The following is a 26666-nucleotide window of genomic DNA, read 5'->3' on the forward strand; positions in this document are numbered from 1 at the left end:
TCTTCACGAAACTTCACCACATGATATAGTTTGTCATAAAAAAGAAGCCTATTGTTTTTTAGGTCAAAAGGTCAACATCGGCCAAAGGTCAACTTCAGTGAGATTTCTAAAATCCTCAAATTTCATCAGATTGAATTGAAAGTTGAAGAGGATTTATATTTCAGGTCATTGAATTAAACGAGCCAATTGTTTTTGAGGTCAACATAGGCCCAAGGTCAACAACTAAGGTGGTATTTCTAAAATCCTCAATTTTCATCCCATTGACTTAAAGTTTTAAGAGGATTTATATTTCAGGTCACTGAATTCAACCAGCCAATTATATTTGAGGTCAACATAGGCCAAAAGGTCAACATATGCCCAAAGTCAACAACTAAGGTATTTCTAAATTCCTCAATTTTCATCCGATTGACTTGAAATTTGAAGAGCATTTATATATTAGGTCAATAAATTCAACTAGCCAATTATTTTGAGGTCAAAAGGTAAACATATGCCAAAGGTCAACAACTTTGACAAGCTTTCCAAAATTCTCAATTTTCATCCGATTGACTTAAAATTTGAAGAGGATTTATATATCATGTCACTGAATTCAACCAGCCAATTGCGTTTGAGGTCAACATAGGTCAAAGGTCAACAACTTAGATAAGATTTATAAAATCCTCAATTTATATTCGATTGACTTGAAATTTGAAGAGGATTTATATTTCAGGTCATTGAATTCAACCACCAATTATTTTTTAGGTCAAATTTGTTTTATATATTTTGCAAGTATCGTACTCTGCATGACGTCATCTTCTTGTTTGTTAGTTTGTCCGGGCGATATCTCAGCTTTCCTTTGATCTCGGAAGCTGAAATTTAGGGACAAAGTGAAGATGTGCTTTGGCAAAAACAGTGTTTTTATTTTTTGATAAATTAATTATTATCGATTTATTAATTACTTATTTATTGTATTTCTCATCCTGGCAATATCTCAGACTCCTTTTGAGCTCGGAAGCTGATACTTGGACATTACAGTGACCAAGTGATTTGGCTATAAAGCACATTTTAAATTTATTGATTCATCGATTATCATATAATTTTTTGATTCATTACTTAATTTTCAAAAAGTTACAGAATCGGATGAAACAGTGGTGGTTTAGGTATGCTTTGAGTCAATTGATTAAGAAATTAATTATCTTACGATTTTTATTTGTTTATTTTAATTATGCAATAAATAAATTAATCAATCAATTATTGTACACTGCTCCCTCCCAATTCCGACTCCATGTGCTGCAAGGCGGCATCGCCGGGGTGCCTTCGGCACCCCGGCGATGTCGCGTGCTGGAGGATTTGTTATTTATTTATTTGGCATGGGGGCGGTGAACTTTGAATATACCAGCACTTGTTCATTATTCTTTCAGGATAACGTGAGGAATGCAGAATCACATAAATGTCGTCACTGCAAAGTGATTGTCCTACTCCGTTTGAAGTCCTCACACATCCGTCAGATGACTTGATGGTTTAAAAAAACAAACGTTTAAGAAAAAATTGTTTATACAGTGATCTCAAGCTCCTGTTGTGGATTACAAGGACATTTTTGGGTGATTGATAAATATGTAGGCCGACAGAAGATGGGATTTGAACCGGGGTTCTCTGCACGAAGAGCTAGTAGCTTGGGTGGGCATACAAAAAAGCCAATCCAACTTCTTCATTCATTACCATCCCACATTTGCTGAAGCATTTCGAAGTAATTAATGAGCAAAAGTATTGATGAAAGATGAAAATATACTTTTCACGTTTATCTTATTACCTCCACCAGTGAAGGTGCACAGAGGTTATGTCTTAACCTATATTATCTGTGTGTGTTTGTCTGTCTGTGACAAAGATATCTCAAAATGTTATGGACAAATTTGGACAAGGACGAATTGATTCGATTTTGGTGAAGGATCTGAAGCTCATGGCAGAACGATATTTAATGACAGAACCTGATGTAAATCTGGCCCATCAAGTGGGCTACAAAACAAACTGTTCAGCCTGACGAATGTGCTCGACGGAGGGTGTTCTCGTTTACTGATTGATATGAGCGTGGCTGAAAGGAACACGAACGAGATCCACCACACTCATGGGGAAAAAGGTGTGCACATAGGTAAACACAAGGCCACGTTCCGCATGCACGTATCACTCCCAGCACATAGCGGAGCCAAGCAGTGGCAGTGTTTTTTGTCTGTGATATATATATATATATATATATATATATATATATATATATATATATATATATATATATATGTGTTGATGGAGCAGAACCGACGAGCTCCCCTTAAAACGTCACACCCCTGAATGCTTCCAGCAATGTTGTGCGGGCATCGCGTCTGATCTCGTTAACTCTGTTTAAAGCGCGCTAAATGCTCTTCGCGTCTAAAAAGGCGAAGCGAACATATTTTAATCCATATGTATGACGGAGAGGACTCAGAGGAGGATTTCCCATTTAGCAGGCGGGAGCAATTGATTGAGGCTCTGACCCCGCTATTCACAGTGTTGTTTGAGAACTATTAAAATAGATCAACGCATAAATTGACTTGCTTGTAGCTGCCTTAATACACCATTTATCATCATTAACTCCTGACGACTTAATTCGCGCACTTCATTTCGCCGCATTATAAACCGGCATGCTATTAAAGCCGGCGGCGCCGACTCGGGCAGTAAATGGAAGCGCTCGGGCGAGGAGGCGCCTTCTTCGGCGCTAAGCACACCCAATAACGGCGAATCATTTTTCATGATTATTTTTCCCGGGCCTCCGAGCTGTGCCGTTTACACCGTGATAGCCTTCGCTTTGTCGGACATAAAGCAAGCCGCTCCGAGTCGATTGGAGAAATCTTGTGCTTTATCCAGTGACATATGGTGCGCGACGTGACGGGCATGCAAACACGGTCGGAGTGCCGAGGATCCGTCCGCACTTCTTAACGACGATATCATTGGTGCTGTTGATGTTCACTCGTCGAAGGCGGCCGTATTAAGATCACTCAGTGTGTGTGTGTGTGTGTGTGTGTGTGTGTGTGTGTGTGTGTGTGTGTGTGTGTGTGTGTGTGTGTGTGTGTGTGTGTGTGTGTGTGTGTGTGTGTGTGTGTGTGTGTGTGTAATGTTCAAACATTGAGGAAGTTTTTGGGGGTTTTTATTATTTTTTTTGGAGGGGGGGTTGCGGATGTTATTTATTTATTTTTTCGAGTTGGATATGCTCCAAGCAACTTGAGTCCAATTGATGACTAAGCTGGGAGACGACGAGTGTTTGCGGGCATTATTGAACAATGCCACGACAGGTACAATTGAGTTACTGGAAGCTTTTGACGAAGCCCTCCTGTAAAAAAACCTCTCTTCCGTCAAAATTGACCAAATCAAATCGGATTTTTTATATGTTGTACTTATGGACATTACGCACAGCTTCGAGGAAATGAAATTGCGAGAAAAAAAATCGATAAGATCGCATCAAACGTCACAGAGCTATGCTCTGGAGAGAGTGACAGACAGACAGACAGACAGACAGACAGACAGACAGACAGACAGACAGACAGACAGACAGACAGACAGACAGACAGACAGACAGACAGACAGACAGACACAACGAAAATAGTGGTCACTGCTGGCGCCCGCGAACCAATGACGAGGTAATCGGGTGGGGGATACACAAATCGACTCAGTGACGTCATGGTTAGAACTATGAGTCTGGGAGGTCGGTTGTTCGAACCCTGGCTGGGTTGGACCGAAGACTTTAAAGTTGGTACGTGCTGCTTCCGATTGTTTGTTGCTCAACATTTAAAACGACACTGAGAAAGCAATGGCAAACCACCCAGGGCAACCCTTGTCAACAAACTGCTTTGGTAGCACCAAGGCTCATCAAAATCAAGTCAAATGAAGTAAACGCACTCAACTACCTATAATACGAGCCTTGACATTGTATACAAAAAAAAAAAAGAGTCGAAGTGCATAGAAGTTTGTAGCATCACAAGAACTGGCCCCCACCCTCCTCCCCAAACATCCAGAATGCGACTCCCTCTTCCCGCTCCCGTTTCCCCTTGCAAGTAAGAATTCCCATCTTGGCGCGTGACCGCCCATCCACGTGTCCTCTCGCGCGCGACTCTTCAACGCGAGACGCATCACTCTGTGGGAAGTGCAGATGTTACAAACAAACCATCGTGCGTTTATTTGTTTGTCACGGTACTTGCCGCTTTGTTACGGCGACACGTCACGCTTGGTGTTGGTAAAGTGGGTGCTATCCCGAGCATATGCATTGTAATCCACACGGTCACACTTACAAGAGCGCGCTGTAATAGCGCCATCAATCACCGACAGGGAACGCCTGGCGCGCTCCGGTGACCCGCGGCCCACACTACCTGGCCCCGTTAGCCCATTTATTAATTAATGCCCGAAAGCAGGGTCTTTGCGATGTGGAAGGGAAATGAACGCGACGGAGCGGGGTTTGTGGATCTTGTTCGCTCGAGGAGTCTCTTTTTTATATTAATTACACATTTGTATGTAAAGCGAGGCTGTCAAAATGCATTTATTAAACAACACCAGCTGATAGAGGCTTGATAAAAATGTAATTGGCAAACTATTATTTATCAACTGAAGGCGGTGTACTATTATATATTTATATATGTAATATTTTTAGGCAACACACCTGGTCATTAAGTTAATGCCGTAGCACATGCGCACAAAACTTGGTGCATCCAGCCGTGCACATGCAGAGCAAAAATCCTGCAAAGTTTCGTGGATGTACCGTTTCCTGAGGTTGCCTTTGAGAGATTGCATGTACACTCACTGATCAATTTCACATTTAGAAGGGCGAGCATCGGAGCATGTTGGAGTGTAAATCTGGTGGGATGCAAACTATTATGCTTAACTGATTGAGCTTATGAGTTGAAACGGTGTGTGTATATGTATGTATCTATATATTTTTTTCTGTTAACGTCTGCGCGTAATTTGACGTATCTCCTCCAAAACTGCCGGCCGGATTGTCGTCACTTTCGGCATGCCGGTGCTCTGTGGCCTAATGAACAGCATGGGCTATGTGAGATCGCGCCAGACGGAGAGGTTTGGGAATTTTGGGCGTTTTTCTAATTTTTACATTCGTTTGCATGACGTGTGACGTCACCGCTGAGAGGCGTAATTCCGTCATGACATCATCGGTTATTCGCTGACGTCATTACGTCTGTCGTCGACAGACCGTCACCGCCGAGAGGCGTAATGCCACTCCTATAAAACAGTGTTTGCAATGTAAAACGCTCTTCTGCACATGCTGACTACCTCAGAAGGTGAATTTGACACAAAGAATGTAACAAGAAACATTGTATTTAAAGTAAAGATTTATTAAAAATAAAAATTATTTCTGTTGACATCTGCGTGTAATTTGACGTTTCTCCTCCGAAACCGCTGGCAGGAATGTGTTCATTTCCCATATACTGGGGTTTCTTAATGTGACTAAGACGATGCACTTAATTTCTAAGCTGGAATTGGATGACAACGTGGCTTCAACAAGATTTTCAACCCATCGACGGCCGCATTTATTCCCGTTTGGTCGCCATCGCTGAACTGCTGTCCGGTAAATGCTGCCGTCTATCCAAAGAATATGAACTCGAGTAAGGGAGTACTCATTGCATCAAACACTGAACATAGACACAACTAATAATAAATAGTATAGCTCAGAACATCAGCAATGGTTGTCATGTTTTAAAAATCAGCGTGGAAGGAGTGGAACGATGAGCGCCAGAGCTCTGCCAACATGATGTACCCCGATTGGCTCTTTCCCGGACTGAACACGCCCTCTTAGACTGTCAATTTGTGTCTAAAACCAACGTACTTCCCAAACTAAACACGCCCTCTTTGACTGTCGATTTGTGACTGAAATCCAACAGACTTCCCGGATTGAACACGCCCTCTTTGTCGAATTGTGTCTGAAATCCAACGTACTTCCCGGACTGAACACGCCGTCTTAGACTGTCAATTTTTGACTGAAATCCAATGTACTTCCTGGACTGAACACGCCCTCCTCGACTGTCAATTTGTGTCTGAAATCCAACGTACTTCCCGGACTGAACACGCCCTCTTAGACCGTCAATTTGTGTCTGAAATCCAACTTACTTCCCAGAATGAACACGCCCTCTTAGACTGTCAATTTGTGTCTGAAATCCAACGTACTTCCCATACTGAACACGCCCTCTTAGACTGTCAATTTGTGTCTGAAATCCAACGTACTTCCCAGACTGAACATGCCCTCTTATAGACAGTCAATTTGTGTCTGAAATCCAACGTACTTACCGGAATGAACACGCCCTCTTAGACAGTCAATTTGATTCTGAAATCCAACGTACTTCCCATACTGAACACGCCCTCTTAGACTGTCAATTTGTGTCTGAAATCCAACGTACTTCCCATACTGAACACGCCCTCTTAGACTGTCAATTTGTGTCTGAAATCCAACTTACTTCCCGGACTGAACACGCCCTCTTAGACTGTCAATTTGTGTCTGAAATCCAACGTACTTCCCGTACTGAACACACCCTCTTAGACTGTCAATTTGTGTCTGAAATCCAACGTACTTGCTGGACTGAACACGCCCTCTTAGACAGTCAATTTGTGTCTGAAATCCAACGTACTTACCGGAATGAACACGCCCTCTTAGACTGTCGATTTGTGTGTGAAATCCAATGTACTTCCCGTACTGAACACGCCCTCTTAGACTGTCAATTTGTGTCTGAGATCCAACGTACTTCCCGGACTGAACGCGCCCTCTTAGACTGTCAATTTGTGTCTGAGATCCAACGTACTTCCCGGACTGAATGCGCCCTCTTAGACTGTCAATTTGTGTGTGAAATCCAACGTACTTCCCGCAATGAACACGCCTTCTTAGACTACCAATTTGTGTGTGAAATCCAACATACTTCCCGGACTGAACACGCCCTCTTAGACTATCAATTTGTGTCTGAAATCCAACGTACTTCCCGGACTGAACACGCCCTCTTAGACTGTCAATTTTTGACTGAAATCCAACGTACTTCCTGGACTGAATACGCCCTCGTTTACTGATGGAAGAAGCTGTGGCCTGAGGCTGTGTGCGAAACGGACTTCAAAGGCTTCGAACATGAAGCGGAAGTGATAGGGGAGATTGTGAGCCTCGGAAAGTCCATGGGCCTGGAGGTGGATGAAGGAGATGTAAACGAGCTCGTCGAGGAGCACTCCGAGGAACTGTCTACGGAGCAGTTAAAGGAGCTACAGAAGATGCAGCATACAGAGGTTTTGGAGGAAATTGGGGGTAGTGCGGTGGAGATCGAGGAGGAAGAGGTTATCTCTACGAAGGAGATACAGGAGATGTTGGGAATGTGGGAGAAAATTTCAGAATTTATAGAAAAGAAGCATCCAGAAAAAGTGGCAACTGGTCATGCATTGGCGTTGTGTAATGATACTTGCCTAACGGATTTTAGAAAAATTCTGAAGGGAAGGAAGAAACAAACCACCATGGATAGGTTTTTATTGAAACGCCCTGCAGATCAGAGTCAAAAAAGCGTGTCGAAAATGCAAAAAATCAAAGAAAAAGATGGAAACGTCACTGATGAAGTTGAAAACATCACTGACGAAGATTAAGTGAAAGTGAAAAATAATAATGTAGCATTTATGTTTAATGATAAGTGAAGTGAAAAAACAAATGAAAAAAAATTGTAGCAATAAAGAGTAACGGCAAAGGGAATAAAAAAAAAAAATGTAAAAAAAAATTTCAGCAATTAAGTTTAGCGAAAAAGTGAATAACAATAAAAAAAAATTGTATCAATTACGTTTAGCGATAAAGTGTGATGAGACCTTCAAATCTCCTCCGCCTGTCTCCTCCACCAGCACCTCCACCACTGCCGCCACCTCGACCAGAATCTTCCGTAAGCCGAAGTCGTCTCATCTCCAAGGTAAATACACTTTATAAAACCAGTTTATTTATTTATATTCTATTTTATTATCTTTGTATTGTGTTTTGTATTAATTATTTATAAATACATTTTTAAAACTACGTAACAAAGAAATTAGGGTGTTTTTTGGGGGGCTGGAACTGATTAATGGTATTTTAATTAATTTAAATTGGGAAAATTGTTTTGATATACGAGCAAACCGAGTTACGAGCTCGGTCACAGAACGAATTAAACTCGTATGTCAAGGTATTACTGTACATATATATATATATATATATATATATATATATATATATATATATATATATATATATATATATATATATATATACATATATATATATATACACACATAAGTAGGGTGAATATACTGATGCTGGCTCACTTTTCCCCATGTAAATGAATGAAGGATTTTCAGCGATTCATTTTTTTCCCCTAAAAAGTAAACCCCCTTTTTATCCCAAGGTATATTTATTTGTCTCCCATTTTAACCTCGGGATGCTTTTTTTCAAATACCCAATGCAATAAGATAAAGATTTCTTCAAGTAGTAAAGTAGTAATGTGATTTGTTAAAGGTGATTCTAAAGAAATATCTGAAACATGTTAGCCTCGGGACACTCTTTTTCAAATAACCAATGCATATTGTTTAGCTCACTCATTGAACCTATAAAGATTTGTTAATTCTCAAATTCCTTCAATAGTTTAATTTTCTTTGCACAATAATCCCCATCTAAAATATTTAAAAATAAAACATTTGAATCTTTATATTTTTTAAGATACCCCTTTTGTGCCATTACGAAATGATAAACTTCTCTTAATGCTCTTGTTTGACCACCTCCTGAGCCACATATCATTTTGAGATTATAGTAAATTGTTTTTTCATTTTTCAATTGATAACCATCAAAGTTTTCATTTCATTCAAGGAAATTTATTTTTTCTTTACAGCCTCTAACTTACTAGTTTTTAAATTGATTCGCTTATTTGTTTTATTTACCTTTGTTTTAGTTATTTTTTCAATAAGGCTTATTTGATATTTTTCACATTCATTATGTTTTCCATTTATATACCAAGACTGAGATTTTCTCCAATCTTTAGTTTGATTAATACTTGGTTTGACCATTTATATATTGTGAAAAAACACCCTTAAAAAAAAAAAGCCCTTAAAAAACCCTAACCCATCTTCCCATCGTTAAAACACAATCTATTCTCTACAGTCTATCATACAATATCCATATGGAACACAATCTATTCCATTATCTATAATAAATCTCTTATCATCAAAGGTTCCTAATGCCTTTTTATTTACTTCTTCACTATATATATATATGTTATGTTTATAACTTCTTATTGTATTCATTTTCCTATATTCTTCTTTCTTATTCATCAAACAATTATAATAATTTCTAAAAGTTATTGATTTCTTTATTAGATATTTCTTTATTCCCTTTAACCTCTTATCAATCTGATCACCATATTTATAAGCATATGCCTTTGCTCTCAATCCTATAAACTCACTCATTACTTTTCCACCCAACTCATCCTTAAACTTACCAATAACCTTTTCATTCTTTTTGGAAAATAACTCACTCTTCTTACTCAAATTACTTGTATCATATACTCCAATATTTTTCTTCATATATTGATAAACATCATCAGTTTTTATATCTAGGATAAAACTATCAGTGTCCATATACAACAATGAAACATTTTCACCATACTCTTTCTTTAAGCCATTATACAAATAATCATACATCAATATCTTTGATAAATAAAGAACTGCTGTTCCAATATAAATTGGTTTATCCATTACAATACTTTTCTTTTCCATATGAATAGCAGAAAAGTTCTCTGAAAAAAAACCTCTTCTCTCTTAAAACTTGGTTTATTTATCAATCTAGAAGCTTCTTTCCAAGATGTTGCAAATCTAATGTTTTGCCTGTTTTTAACATTCTCAATTATCTTTCCAAAGACAGCATTATTCATCAATTTATAGAATTCCCCTTCAAATTTTACTTTTGTATCTGTTCTCATATATGTATTGAATTTAATATACTTTTTCATCCAAGGACTTTGTTTAAATTTTAAAACTCGATGAATTTTAGCTACTCTCAATCCTTCTCCCAAAAACTGTTTCAACTTCTCTGATGCAAAACATACCCTCTTTATCATAGAATGTTGTTATTAACTTTTCTGTTGATTTGCCTTTAATATTAAAACTTTTATGATAATCACTAAACCATTCTTTCTTTGGGGTTTCTTTCTCATTTGCAAAAGGAAGGTCTTTATGCTTATTATGAAGATCACTTGGGTACCTCAAATCAACTTCAAAATAATAACCTTCTTCTTCCTCATTCAATTCCTCTTGAGAAAAAATAACAATATTCATCAAAGCCTTTTCATAATCCTTTTCTTCCACCCACTCTAATATACCAGAAGGCAGAGATTGAGACATTGCCCATCCAGACAAATTATTAGCATCAAAATACAACAAATAATTACTATCTTTTTCACCATCATAATTTGGAAGATATTCATTATTTGCTTTAACATATCTTTTTGAACATACTTGTGATATTCCACCTCTCTTGGACTTCTCAATCATCATAAGCATATCTACATCACTGATTAAATCCATATCTTGTTTTGTCATTTTCAACATTGCACTCCAAGCTAAACCAGGAGCTGTGAAATAGTGGGCAGGATCTAATCCATAACAATTTTTATTATGACAGAGTGATCCAAAAGCTTCAAACACATCAGCAAACAATAAAACATCTGTTTTTAGATACAAATCATGATACTCTCCAAGGTTCTTTATCTTAAATATTTTCCAAATTTCTTGTGCGTGTTTATATTCCTTATCACTTATCTCTTCTTCATAAAAGGTTATTTTAGAAACTTTCTTTTGAAGGAAGTTGTGTTTCTTTAAATCTCATAAATGAATCCATATAATCATAAGGATAAATTCCTTTCCTTGCAAGAATTTTTTCTTTACTTTGAATTTCATTCCTTGTTTGAATTTCCTCTCCCGTAAGAATTCCCTCTTTAATCAGAATTTCCTCTTTAGTTAGAATTTCATTCATTGTTTGAATTTTCTTTATAATTAGAATTTCATCTTCAGTGAGAATTTCTTCATTAATTTCCTTATTAATTAGAATTTCCTCTTTACTTTGAATTGTCTCTTTAATCTGAATTTCCTCTTTAGTGAGAATTTCCTCTTTTGGAAAGAATGAATTAAGATTTGGAAAGACCCCTTGGAGCTTAGATTTGATGCTAGGTCAGCTAGTGGTGTTCCCATAAACTTGTAAGAATCTAGAAACCTAATATGAGTTCAAGGTTTTGTGAATATCATTTTTGTGAATGAAATATACTTTTGACTTGTGTTTGTTATGGCAGAAATATTCCTTGGTGTTTTTGAAAGTTCATTTATAAATAGATGTGTATCATAGTTGGCGCTGTTGTGAAGAAAGACTGGAATAAAAGAAGGAAATTTATAATTAAGATTACAACAGGAATGAGTGGGACCTCTATATTTACCAGAAAGATGACATTAATCCCAAACTTTAGACTCCTCAATTTCCTCCTCACAAATATGACAGATATTGTTCTTTCTAAATTATAATTTTTCTTCTTCCGTTAATTTCATCGGTTCATTTGTTTCTTTCATTCATTTAGTTGGTCTTGTACAATCCTTTTCTAATCGTTTTACAAACTCTTGTGAAGCTTTTTTTCCACTATAATGTTCAAGTTTATTATACTTTTCTCCAACAGATGATTTGATATAATAACAGAAACCACAAGGAATATGTTTTTGATATTTATTTGAATGTGATTCTTTTTGATTAGGAGAAGCAGTATTTTTCTTTTTTAGGATACCTTCAAAATCAGCATATATCACAAATGGGTGCATGATAGATTTATTATAATCTTCAAAATAAATCTTTTTAGCAGGTTTAGGCATTGCAATTATAGCTGATTTATGATTACTACAATATTTTGAATGACGTTCCAATCGTTCTTTTGTATGAAATGAATTAAGACATCGCTTACAAGGATATATTTTGTTTGCTGTTCTGAATACCTGAGAAAAGATTAATCTTGATAAATTATTGATGTATGTATAATGTGAATTGTTTCTAACACTAAAATATAAAAGATCAATGTGTTTCTTCATTTTTATAGTTTTTTGAAAATTTTAATATTTGAACTTTGTTTGTATCCGTTAATCCATATACATTAATAGAATGATTATTCTTTCTCAAATTTAGGAATACCAGCTAGTAGCATTGGGAATTTAAAATCTTTAATCTCCAAGGTATTCTCATATTTCATATATTGTTTTACTCTTTCTGAATTACAATTTAGTGGATGTAAGTGAGCAAGAACAGACCAGAGAAAACATTTATTATCATTGTTCTTAACATTAACAACTGCCTTCTTTAGTTTTATTTCTTTTGGTAATTCAATACAAGAAGAAGCTTTAAGAGCGTTTGATTTTAGAATGTGTATATCTAAAAAGACGATTTTTAAAATATTAAATCCACTTCCTCCTCTTGTCTTGATAGTTCTTCATAAACCCCACTATTCAAAAAAATCTTGAAATGATGTTATAAAATGAAGATCTGTTCTCATATAAGGAGTTTCTTCTTCATCTTGTCTTTTCATATTCATTTTCACTCCCATATAAAACTTTAAAGTTTTCATTTCTTTTAATGTCTTTCTAATAACTTTTTCGACATCAGGTTTCACAATTTCAATTGATTCAGCTATTGATGATGGACCGGGTTCTCAAAATTGAAAAATCCTTATTTTTATATGCCCTTTAAATACCCCATCAATGTTTTCAATATAATAGTCTCCCTTTACTTTCAACTCATTTTACTTGTGTTTTTGTGATTGAAGATGTCTATTATAACTACTCTTTAAAACATCCTTTGAGCATATATCACAATGTTTTCTTTCCAACTCATGAGGAGATATTTGATGAAATCGATTAAATGTGTGTTTGTTGGTTTGAAGGTGTTTTTTATGATGTTTATATTCGTGATTACAAACATCGCAGTATGTTGTATTCACCATATTTATATAATAAAACTTTGCTTAAACTAAAATTTTCTTGATGAAAATTTCGTTTAATTTATCGGTGAATCTGTGCTGAAAACCATTTTATCCTCCAACTTTTTTCACTTAATAAATACAATGTTTCAAGACACAAAAGACAAGTTTCAATCAATCTCTTCATTTGTAAAAGATACTGAGAAATATGTCAAGGATGTAAGATTGAACAAAGATAAATATAACAACTATTGGATAAAAACAATTATGGTGGATAAGATGAGTTCTTCAATTTCCTTCAGTGGAAGGGCTTTTAGTATATCTGGTGGAACATCAATTAACTATCTCTAACAAAAGTTTCTCCTCTCCTTCTGGTAATATATTCAAAACTAGAAAAAAAATGAAACAAGAAAAAGTATCAAAAAAGAAAAACCTTATGGATGAAGCTTTACAAAGAAAAGATAAGACCATCTGTAATATGCAAGGAGAAATTTGTATTTTTTTCAACAACCCAAAAGATGTAAATCTTGATGAAATAAAGGATGTTAATATATCAGATGAAATGACATTTCGTTCAATAGTAGTTAAGGATCATTTTAAAATTACCTTTAATATAAAAAATGTTGTCGTTGAATCTGATAATGAAAAAAAGTATATAGATATCGATGGTAATATTATTAAATATGAGTCAATATGCATCTGAAAGTATAGAGGAATTTCAGTTTAAGTAAAGTTTTACTTTATAAATATGCGAGACTTCCCTGATTCTCCATATGACAAATTTGAGAATTGTCCTGCGTGTGAAAGACGGGGATGAAACACAGAGTCAAAAGCCTAAAAACAATGTATATTCTGTGATTATCTTCTAATTAATGATAATAAAAAATTTAAAAAGGAAAATAATTCTTTTAGATTTACACCAAAAATGAATTTCTTTACAAGATTGATTAGAGAAATGAATGTGAAGTATGAGGGTGATAAATCTTTCCTTACAAGGGAAGAAAATGAACGTATTAGAGAAATGTTCAAAGGATTGTTGTTATATATTATTCATGGATGTGATTTTCAGGGAAATATCAACACAAGATATTGCATAAATAAAATAATGGATTATCTTGAAATTAAACCTGAACTTAGGATAAAATATAGAGTTTGTAAAAAAGCCAATAATAAATTAAATAACCTGTTTTCCAAATATATAAATGAATGATTTTTTACCCATTTGGGAAAATAAGATAAAATTTAAAAATCTTCCAAATTCATTAAGATGTCTCATAGTTGGTTCAAGCAGATGTGGAAAAACCTGCTTACTTTTGAAGATGCTCCTGACTCCCAACTTTTTAGATTATGATAATTTAATAATTTTCACAAAGTCGAGTTTTCAACCAGAGTATCAACTACTCTCACATGGTTTTAATGTGGTCTTCAAAAAGAAGACATGATCGGTTTATTTAAACTTCAAAAAAACCTAAATGATTATTACATTGAAGATATAATTCAACTATTTTGTGATACACAGAGATGTAAAAAGAAATCAAAACAGATAACTTGTATTCTTAGTGATAATACGGATGATATACCGTCTCCCCAAGATTGGATAAATCAAAAAAGAACCTCGTTATCTTTGATGATTGTGTTCATGAGAGAAACCAAACTGTAATGGACAGCTACTACACAAGAGGGAGACATTTTTCTTGTAATTGTATTTATCTTAGTCAATCGTACTTTCAACTTCCTCGTCGTTCCATCAGAAACAATGCTAATACTTTTATTTTATTCAAGTTAAATTCAATAGATATAAACAATTTTTTGAGAAATAATTGTTGTACATTATGCAGTAAAAAGGAATTTGGGGATTACATGAAGCACACGACTGAAAAATATCAATATATTGTTGTGAAACAAGATGAGATATTAAAAGATATATTTTTTGTTTTATAAACAATTACATATATAAATGGCATCCATTATTATAAATCTTGTGGGAAAATCTGCTTCTGAAAAAAAACTTTTCATAAATCAAGGTTCTTGTGAAGGACAAATGAGAATATTGTAAATTGACTCAAAAAACACCCTGTCATACGCATTGTATCAACAATTATGTGAGCAATAAGACCTGGAGAAGGAGAAGGTGAAGATTATCACCATATTTCAGTGGAGGAACATATGCGATTGAGGAATGAAGGTCAAATATTTGAGGAGGTTTCTCTTGGTACAACAAAATATTCACATTGTAAGAGTGAGTTAAGGAAACTAAAATCTGGTGGTTTTGGGATATTAGAAACTAATCCAGAAGGAACGAGACAAATTATTAAACATCTGAGCGGAGTGAAGATTTTATCATTCGGTTTTGATGTTGATGAAGAAACTCAACGCAAACGTATGAAAAGCAGAGATGCAAGTATTAGTGAAGAAGAAATTGCAACTCGTATTAATGTTAATAAAGAATTTGATGAAATATTTAAAGAAAAGGATTTAGTTGAACACATCTACTTGGATGATGAAGAAAAGGAAAATTTCCCTGTTGATCTTTACAATACATTAAATGATATTTTCTAATCAATAAATGGATGTGAAAGAAAGAGCAAGAAGATTTAAGGAACATCAAGAGTTGGTTTCAAAAGTTGTAAAACAACAGGAAGACATAAAGAAGAAACGCAGACAGAAACTAACGGGCGAAGAAGCATTTGAAAGAAAACAAGAGAAATTTTTTAAACCACTTTTAAAAACTTCCCAAGAAAAAAATGAAAGATGTTTCCACATTTCCCACAGTAGAATACACTCCTAAAAAACTTTAAATGTTAAAAGATTTTTGATCAAATGACGGAGGAAGAATTAGAGCATTTAGGAGAATTAGAATATGATGATGAAGGATTATTTCAACAACTGGAAGAGATGAATCGACCCCCTGATATAAGTAGAAAGAATGAGAAGGAGAAACACTTTATTCAGGCTTTAAGTATCCTTGGTTCAGGTATTAGTTTTCTTCCAAATGACCCATCGCAATTCGTTAATAGACTTATTGTTGTGAGGTAGTGAGAAGGCTGGAAATAACAATTGTTTTAATAAAGCATCAGCCATTTTAGACCAGTTGATGAACATGAAAATAATTAATAAATCTCAATATAAAGACATTTTATCTCATATTAAATAAGATGAGAAGCACAATCCTGAGTTTTCATTTCACAACAAGCGACCACACATCTTCATTCCCATACCCACTACAACTTGACCCAACAAAATAATATGAGGCATTTTAATTGTCCATGGAAACTTATAATACCTTATTTAGTATAACTGATAAAAATGACAAGTTTAGTTATAATCCCAGAAGTGGATACAAAATGATAACAGTCTCACCCGGAGCATATGAGATTTCTCAAATATCTTCCGAAATTGCTCGTCTTATGAAAGAACAGGGTGATGAATCAAAAAATATTGTTATAGACATTCAAAAACATCCTTCAAAATCAACGATTAAACGTAAAAATAACTACGAGGTTGATTTCACAATTGATAATTCATTTAGAGAGTTATTGGGTTTCTCCTCAAAAAAGATTGAAACTAATGAGACGTTTTACAGTGATAATGTCATTCAAATATCCTCAGGAATAAACTCGGTATTAATTCACTGTGATTTGATTGATGGTGCTTATAATGATGGAATAATAACAAATACAATATTTTCATTCAGTGCATACTCAACCCCAATTGGTTATAAATTCAATATGGAACCCAAAAATTTGGTTTATCTCCCTGTGTCAGGAAAAAACATCCACAGAGTAAATTTTAGGCTAACCGACCAAGATAATCGTATGATTTCTTTTAATGGGGAAGTTATATCCATCAGAATTCACCGACGTGAAGTTTTTCAATAAATAAATACGATGGTTATTGTGAGGAAACATGAGTTGGGAAAATAAAAAATCATTACAGGGGATGGGATGTTCCTTTCCCCATACTACAAGAGTGAAGGTATGTATCTTGGTAGAGGATACTATAAACCTAAGGGACAAAGGGGTGTCGAACATCAATTTAGAGGAGTTTTTTTTTTGTATACCTTGGTCGAGGCTCGTATGAGAGCTAACACACAACTCACAGCAAGGAGGCATGAGACAAGAGGGGCGGGAGTGGAAGGGACAAAACAGTGGAGAACAGACACATTAGGTGAACTGTGGAAGGGAGAGGGATGGGGATGGGACGGGTAACATGGCGAAGAGAAGATGGACATTTCGGGGACTTTCAGGAAGGAAAGCAGGAGAAATGAAGGAAGTGGGCTTGGGTGGATTATCGGGGGTAGAAAAGATCGAGGATTTGGATGGGGGAAGATAAGAGGTGGTGGTGAACAGCTGTTTTGAAAGCCTGGAGGGAAGAATGGGAAAGAATAGAGTGAGGAAGTTTATTCCAAAGGCGGGAAAAAAGAGGAATGAAAGAGTGAAGATGAATGAAAGATGAGATGGGATAATTGATACTTCAATGGGTATCGGTTCAACTATTCTTAAACATAAAGACCTAATTGGTTCAACTGCTTCTGCTGTGGGAAATGTAGCAGGTGCTGTAAAGAGCATAAAAGATGCCCAAAAGGAATCTCATAAATTACAAGCAATTAAAGAAATTAAAAAAGGTAAAACTCAGTTGTCTCCCCAAGAACGACATAAAATAATTCAAATACTTGGGTCAGGGTTTCAAAAGTTTTAACATCTTTTTTCCTCAATAAATACAAGTGTGGAAGCAATTGATAGTATCTATGATTTTGATGATACCATTGTTATCTCAAACTCCACTAAAAAAGAGGATTACTTCAAGGTTAATGCAATAACTGGAACAGACTGGCATGCAAATGGTACAAAAAGTTTTTAAATAAATAATCAACAAACCTATTTGAATCTATCCGAAAGTTTCTTGTTGTGTAAATTTACATTCACTAAGGCTGGCAATCACATAAATGCTACACTCGTAAATGATCTCTTCTGGAAAATGTTTGATAGTGTTCGTTTGTACATTGGAACACAAGAAGTTGAAGTGGTTGATTATGTCTCTGCTGTATCTGAAATGATGAAATTTACACTATATTCATTCGGTGATAGAATGGGAAAGGGGGCTGTCGAAGGTTTTATTCCTGATATGTCAATGGGAACAACCACAGACCCTGGATATACTCCAAGGAAAGGAGCGTATAATGATGATACAAAAGCAGTTAATAGTTTTACTGTGGCAGTTCCTCTTAAAGGTATATTTGGATTTTGTGATCATGATAAAGTTCTGTATGGTCTTAAAATTAGATTTCAACTCCAAAGGAATAATAATGAAAATAGATTGCTTTTTGGTGTTGGTTGTGCTTTTGGTGAGCAGAATAAATTTGTAATTGAAGAAATGAGTTGGTATATTCGTGAATATACTCCTAATCTTAAAACAGAAGAGATGTTGAATAGAAGACTTAACTCAAAGAAACCACTCAGTGTATCATACTTCAAAAGAAGATGTCAACACATTAAACAAAACCACTTACACGTGGAATTTGGGTGTTCTGGAAGGAAAGCCACGATATCTGTGGATCATTTTTAAAAAGCCAGATGGTGATACTGCGACTGATAAGAATAATGCATTGAGTGATAATGCTAAGGTGAAACAACTTCGCGTTTCTCGAGATGGAACATTCTATCCACGAGATAGATTGGAAATTAATTGGGAAAAAAATGATTTTGCTGAAGCATACAAGTCTTACCAAAATGTGTGTGAAAGTAATGGAAATAAAGAACCTATTTTGGATATGACAGCATTTAAAAGTCTGGATACAATCTATGCGTTTGACCTGAGCGCTCAAAAGGAAACTATAAAGTCTAATCGAGTGGATACTTCCCTATACATTGAAAGAGGAGAGAGTGAAGAAGTTGATACATATTGTCTGCTTTTGGAAGAAACAGAATTGCAGATTAATACAGATAATGGTGTTATGATTAGTCTCACATAATTTTTTGTTAAATAAATGAGTGGCAAAGTACCAATTGGGGTATATGTTAATTAAATCAATCTTCATAAACTATCATCTTGTGTTCAAAATCAAAAGCCTGGTACAATTAACGTTAATACAATTCAGAGAAAAGGAGCAGTAAGAATTGATGTTTTGCTCACAAGAGAACAGGTTAAAATCTTGAATGAAACTGGCTCACTTAAAATTAAAATGACAAAACCAATGTTGAAAAAATATTCAATAAGAGATGAGTGGAGGATTTTTCCCATTTCTAATTCCTTTATTTTCTGGTTAAAGTGCAGTTGGAGCATTGACGGGTGGTATTTCAACAGCGGTGAAAACTGCCAATGAAAGGAAGGCTCAACTCCAGGCTCAAAAATAATTGGGAAGACATAACAAAGAGTTGGAGAAACAAATTAGTGGAAGTGGTGTAATTGGAGATTTTGCTGAAAAACTTGAAGGTTTGCCTGATAAAGCGAGATTGTTAGTTGGCGATATGCTTTCTTCTATAGCACAAGCAGGTGCAAAATTAACTAAAAGAGGTAATGGATTATATCTTTCTAATAAATAAATAAGCATTGATGAGTGGTTTAAAGAATTTGGAAAGAATACAACATCAAATTTACAACTTGTCAAATATTGTAAGAAATTAAAAATTAATAATGTGGTTATTTGTATGAGAGATGAATTAAGAAATGTGCCTCAACATACAAAGAATATTATTATGAACTTGGAAGACTATAATGGGAAAGGTTCTCATTGGGTTTGTATTTTTAATCGTCAAGACAAATATTATTTTAATAGTTTTGGTCTTCCACCACCTGTTGAAGTCATAAAATTCTTACAGAATGGTGTTTATCAAACATTTCAAGTCCAAGAATTAAATTCCAAGTGTTGTGGTCAATTATGTCTTCATGTGTTATCTTAACTCAACAAAAATAAAAAAATTATGACATTATTTTTAATCTAATATAAATGACATGTTGGTAAAGATGGTTCTATATTTGGTGTATCCCAAGAACTCGATATTGATTTATCAAATTATTACACAAAGGCACAGGCTGAACGACATAAATATAATATAACCAAAAATATTAATATGAAAAATGCTTACAAATTAAAAAAATATCCAAGCCCGACTGACGCGAATGACTTGGTGAGATTAAGTGATTTATCACAATATATATATATATATCTTCTTCTTCCTTCGGCTGCTCCCGTTAGGGGTCGCCACAGCGGATCATCCGTATGATCTGCATCGTGATTTGGCACATGTTTTACGCCGGATGCCCTTCCTGATGCAACCCTGGTCGCCTCTTACGACACAGGGATATGGTACACCTATTTTAACCGGGGTATACACCGGCCCAGTGCACTGGTACTCACTTCGCCGACCTCGGAAGGATGACAGGCTGAGTCAACCCCCTGGTGTATTAATTCAGTGGCCCAACGGGGCTTGAACCCAGGACCTTTTGGATTTCAAGCCGCTGCCCTAACCACTGCGCCAACACCAGGATATATATATATATATATATATATATATATATATATATATATATATATATATATATATATATATATATATATATATATATATATATATATATATATATATATGTATATATATATATATATATATATATATATATGTATTTATATATATATATATATATATATATATATATATATATATATATATATATATATATATATATATATATATATATACATACATACATACATACATACATACATACATACATACATACATATATATATATATATATATATATATATATATATATATATATATATATATATATATATATATATATATATATATATATATATATATATATCCTTAAATAAAACAGCCGTGTATTCCAAAGATACAGAAGTGTTGATTTTATCCCCAGGTCATATAGAATTCACAGTTCGAATTAAAATAAATTTTTATAAAGAAGGGCGTATCGTTTGTATGAGAATGGAACAATGGGGGTATGATATGAATGATTTAGGGTATAATTGGTCATTTAAAATTGACCTTGAAGACCTGGAACAATTAAATCAGTCTCGTAAGGAAGAATATTATCCACTTGGTTTTGAGAATGAATTTTGTGGAAGCATGATTTGTAAACAACAAATAAAAGAATTTAATAAGGGTAAATATAGTAATGGTTTTGCCATAGTTTATATCATGAAAACAGGAAAAAACAGGATTATATATAATAAGTAAGGAAATACAAAATGATTTAACTATGGGAAGATGGGGAGGTGTTTCGTACTATAATATTATTCTAACATATATTTCTAATACATAAATGACAGCAAGAAGGCTTCAAGAAAATTATCATTTCTGTGTCCAAGCATACCTTCAAGAAAAGGGTATTCGGTATTTTAATAAATATGTTTTACAACATAAGAATGAGGTATTTTCAATAAAAGATTGGCATTATGCTGATGTTGATAAACCAACAACTTTGGATTTAATTAGAATGTTAAATAATGAAAAAATTATGAATTAAGAAAACGTAAGGCTCTTTTAGAAATTCAAAAGAGAGTGTATTGGTTTCCTGTCGTAAAAAAAAATAAATTATTTTGGATGCAGGAATAACAAGAAATCCTGATGAATATATGTATGATATTCTATGTCATGTAAGTGATTCAAGGATAGTAAGGGATGAGGAAGGAGTTGAAGAAGAGAGGGAAGAGGAGGAAAAGGAGAAGAGAGACAAGGAGGAAAGAGAAGAAAGAGAGGGAGAAGAGAGAGAAGAGAGAGAAGAGAGAGAAGAGAGAGAAGAGAGAGAAAAGAGAGAAAGAGAAAGAGAAAGAGAGAGAAAGAGAAAGAGAAAGAGAAAGAGAAAGAGAAAGAGAAAGAGAAAGAGAAAGAGAAAGAGAAAGAGAAAGAGAAAGAGAAAGAGAAAGAGAGAGAGAGAGAGAGAGAGAGAGAGAGAGAGAGAGAGAGAGAGAGAGAGAGAGAGAGAGAGAGAGAGAGAGAGAGAGAGAGAGAGAGAGAGAGAGAAAAGAGAGAGAATGAATAAATATCAAAATATGGAAACCAGTGAGATTAAAAAAAGATTGGGGGTATTACAGAAAATAACTCAACCCACCGAGGAGGAAAATGAAGAATTGACAAGTCTATTTGCAATATGTTCACCACCACCTGTTGTTCACCTGTTCAAATCCTCAATCTTTTCTACCCCCGATAATCCACCCAAGCCCACTTCCTTCAATTCCCCTGCTTTCCTTCCTGAAAGTCCCTGTAATGTCCATCTTCTCTTTGCCATGTTCCCCATCCCATCCCCATCCCTCTCCCTTCCACAGTTCACCTAATGTGTCTGTTCCCCACTGTTTTGTCCCTCCCACTCCCACCCCTCTTGTCTCATGCCCCCTTGCTGTGAGTTGTGTGTTTGCTCTCATACGAGCCTCGACCAAGGTATACAAATTTTTTTTATTTTCGACAAGACTATTGACATCGGCAAGATATTCATTTTAATTCAAGTTTTTCATTTTTTTTTCTTAAATAAATTATAGATTAAATTCTTAAATAGATTAGATTCTTAAATAGATTTAGAAGGGGAATGAATGAGGAGAGAGTGAAGGCATTTCTCAGGATTCTTTATGTTTTAAAAATTAAGATTGAAATGTGCATGTTGGAAACTAAAAAGGTTTTTGCACTCTGCAGGAATTTTTCTCATAAATAAATGAGTTATTGTCTCAAATGTAAAAAGAAAACTAATACTAAAAATATTTCAAATATTAAAAGTAAAAATAACAGGGTTATACAAAAAGGTATATGTATGGTGTGTGGTTCAAAAAAAAAATCAATTTATCTCCAAACACAAACTCTGAGGAGATATACAAAAGTTTTTATCAGGAAGTAAATTTACAACTACTGGAATACCAGGGGAATTACATCTACCAGGGTATTCTTTCTGTGGTCCAGGCACAAACTTGGATAAAAGATTAGATGAGGCAGACAATCCTAAATCATGGAGTAAACCCATCAATAAAGTTGATGAAGTGTGCATGAGACACGATATTGATTCTGGGAATACCACAACTTTGGAAGAAAAGCATGAAGCCGATAGAGAAATGTTGAATAATTTGTCTCTGATAGAAAATCCAACCTTGAGAGAAAAAGTTGATCGGTTCATCGTGAAGAAGATTATTAGTGCTAAATTGAAACTTGGACTTGGAAATTCAAAAAACTTATAGGCTCTAATGATGTCATTAAGACTGAAGAGCAATTAGCTGATGAATTACATAAACCAATATTCACAAACTTTCATAGAAGGAAGGTTTATTCCAAGGAAGTTGATTATATCTTGTCTGCTGATTTGATTGAACTCAATAATGATAAGGGGTACAAGTATGCTTTAACCGTTATTGATTTGAGGAGTAGATACGCATGGGTTGTCCCTTTAAAAAACAAAACAGGTTATACTCTTATGTTAGCCTTTCAACAGATATTTAATAAAAGTAAGAGAAAACCAAAAAAATTGTGGACTGATGAGGGCAGAGAGTTTTATAACAAGACATTTATGAATTTTCCAAAAACTAACAGTATTACATTATACAGTACCTTTAATGAAGGGAAGGCAGTTGTTGTTGAACGTTTTAACCGTACCTTAAAAGAGAGACTATATAAAAAATTCACAGAACTCGTTTCACAACAATAGTCATCTTTTATTCAGGATATTGTGGATAAGTATAATGACACGATTCACACGTCAACGAATATGAAACCATCAGAAACATTTACAAAATTAAAATATGAAAAAGATTAATATCAGAAAACCTAAGTTCAAAGTTGGTGATATCGTAAGAATATATAGGTGGAAATCTCATTTTGAAAAAGGTTATATTAAACGATGGACAAACGATCTTTTTAAAATTGTTTATGTAATAAATACGGTTCCTTGGACTTATAAGATATATGATCTAGAAGGGGAAGAGATTTTAGGTTCGTGTGTGTGTGTGTGTGTGTGTGTGTGTGTGTGTGTGTGTGTGTGTGTGTGTGTGTGTGTGTGTGTGTGTGCGCGTGCGCGCGCGCGCAATTGGAGCAATGGGTTGGCGCTTCACTCACTCCTACTATACACCGTTGTGGACACTCGAGGGCCAAGCCCGCGGTGTATAACAGTATATAATGTGTGAAGGGGGACGTTCTTAGATCTGTGAACCCCGAACACAGAATCCTCAACTGAATAGTCAAGGCTTAACTTTTGTGTGTGTGTGTGTGTGTGTGTGTGTGTGTGTGTGTGTGTGTGTGTGTGTGTGTGTGTCCCAACCCTCATATTTAAAATCTCAACCCCAACCCCCCAACACAATGTCTTTTTCAAAATGAGATTTCCACCTATATATATATTTTTTTACGTTTTTTTTTCTCTTCTTCCAATTCTGTCTTTTAAGGCTTTCAGGTTTGATGATGTAGAAAGGGGGAGTAAGCCTGCACTTTCTTCCCAGAACTAACAATATGTATTTTTTTATGTTTTTTTCGCTTCTTCCAATTCTGTCTTTTAAGGCTTTCAGGTTTGATGACGTAGAAAGGGGGAGTAAGAACTTTCTTGATAGGTTTAGATCCCAAAGAGTGGTAGCATTTCAAGTCTCCAAAATAAACCCAACTTTCCAAGTCTCCAAGGTATAACCACATTCCTGTTGAGTTTCCAAGATACCTATCACATTGTGAGTTATCAAGCCAGAACCCACATTTCGAGTCTCCAAAAATATAACCATCTATCCAAGACTCCAAGGTAGAATCACAATTTCCAGAAATATTGTGGGTTTCGGTGATAGATCTCACATAGTATAACTGTGGATCATCAAGGAAATCTCCATTTTTCCAATTTTTATGGGTTTCAGTGATAGATCTCACATAGTATAACTGTTGATCATCAAGGAAAACTCCATTTTTCAAAATGTCTGAAATTTGTGAGTCTCCAAGGTAAAACTTGTATTCTGGCTCATCAAGGTATAACTTGTTCAGGGGGTATTGTCTTGATAACTCACAATGAGTACTATTATTGCAAAACTCTTTTTCAGGATTTTTCTGGTCTCCAAGGTATAACTCTTTGGTTGGGCCATCAAGGACGAACTCGTTCTGTGGGTCTTGGTCGCTCATAACGTCTTCAAACAAGCCAACAATTTCGTCCCAAGTTGTAGCAAAAGCAGTATTTTCATTTCCTATTTCAGATACAATTTCCTGTGAGAGAAAATAATAATGTATTAATTAAGTGATTTAATTATTAAATGAGTATGCTTCAATCAAACTTTGAAAATAGGAAAATAGAATCTTACCTCAACAGATGAGAGGTTTGAATCCAGTTCATCAACTTGAAGGTTTAGTTCCATACAAGTAGTCGATCTCCAAGGAACCCCAAAGTCATCCCACTCAAGGCCTAGCTCGTTCTGTGGGTCTTGGTCGCTCACAAGGTCTTCAACCAAGCCAACAATTTCACCCCAAGTTGTAGCAAAATCGGTATTTTCAGATACAATTTCCTGTGAGAGAAAATAATAATGTATTAATTAAGTTATTTAATTATTAAATGAGTCGATGCTTAAATCAAACTGAAAATAGGGAAATAAAATCTTACCTCAATGGATAAGAGGTTTGAATCCAGTTCATCAACTTGAAGGTTTAGTTCCATACAAGTAGTCGATCTCCAGGCAAGCACACAGCACACCATTGCCAGCAAAAAAAATGTTTAAAATGGAGCCTGGGCTTGAGGCTTTTCTAGGGAAAGACTGGTGGGTGTGGTTTCCTTTGGAAATTCCCTGGGCAAGTCCAGGCAAGCCTTCGTTGGCAAATTTTTCAAAACCATAACATTCTAGAATTTTCTAGTGATTTCTTTGTGAGTCAGAGATGAACTGGAAATTATTGTATGAGTAGGTGGGGTTTATCAAAAGTGGGCGTGGCTTATGGAAACACCTCATAAAATGTGGGTGGGGCTTAGAAAAACTGGGCGGGGCTTATGCGATGTGGGCGTGGCTTAACAAAAAATAAACTGTGGCACAGGGGGTGGTCAAACAAGAGCATCAAGAGAAGTTTATCATTTTGTAATGGCACAAAAGGGGTATCTTAAAAAATATAAAGATTCAAATGTTTTGTTTTTAAATATTTTAGATGGGGATTATTGTGCAAAGAAAATTAATCTATTGAAGGAATTTGAGAATTAACAAATCTTTATAGGTTCAATGAGTGAGCTAAACAATATGCATTGGTTATTTGAAAAAGAGTGTCCCTCGGGTTACATGTTTCAGATATTTCTTTAGAATCATCTTTAACAAATCACATTACTACTTTACTACTTGAACAGTAAATTCATCGCGGTTCACCTATCGCGCCCCCGGTTCATCGCGGGTTTTCCCTTGGAACGTAACTAATTTTTTCTGCGGATTCCCCCGGTACATCGCGGTAATAATATATAAAATATAAATTATTTAAGCAATAAATTATAACTCGTGGTGCTCGACCAGTCACACAACGCACGAGACAAAGTTTCGCTTGTGAACTACGAATATTTTCTACGTTTTTTTTTTCTCCAAGCCCCACGATGCCGCCCAAACGCCCTGCACCTTCTTCGGCTTCTGGTAAGGAACCGAAGCACCAGAGGAAGGTCCTGGGACGCTCCAGGAGAAGGTTAAGGTAAAGGTGCTCGATATATGCTTTAGGAAGGAAAAAGGTTTGCCGCCGTTGGACGAGCACTGCTCATACCCAG

General features: G+C 35.2%; 1 long non-coding RNA gene across 1 annotated transcript in view; it reads left to right on the plus strand.

The window, feature by feature from the left end:
• Positions 1-26666, plus strand: part of LOC147027526 (uncharacterized) — an 83779-nt gene that overhangs the window by 9627 nt on the left and 47486 nt on the right. Inside the window, exon 2 of the long non-coding RNA XR_015056877.1 lies at positions 7858-7922. This is a non-coding gene — a long non-coding RNA (uncharacterized LOC147027526). The remainder of the gene's footprint in view (positions 1-7857; positions 7923-26666) is intronic.

Source organism: Eptatretus burgeri, chromosome 4, assembly GCF_056783735.1.
Source record: "Eptatretus burgeri isolate ZD-2024b chromosome 4, Ebu_testis_v1, whole genome shotgun sequence".
Lineage (NCBI taxonomy): Eukaryota > Metazoa > Chordata > Myxini > Myxiniformes > Myxinidae > Eptatretus > Eptatretus burgeri.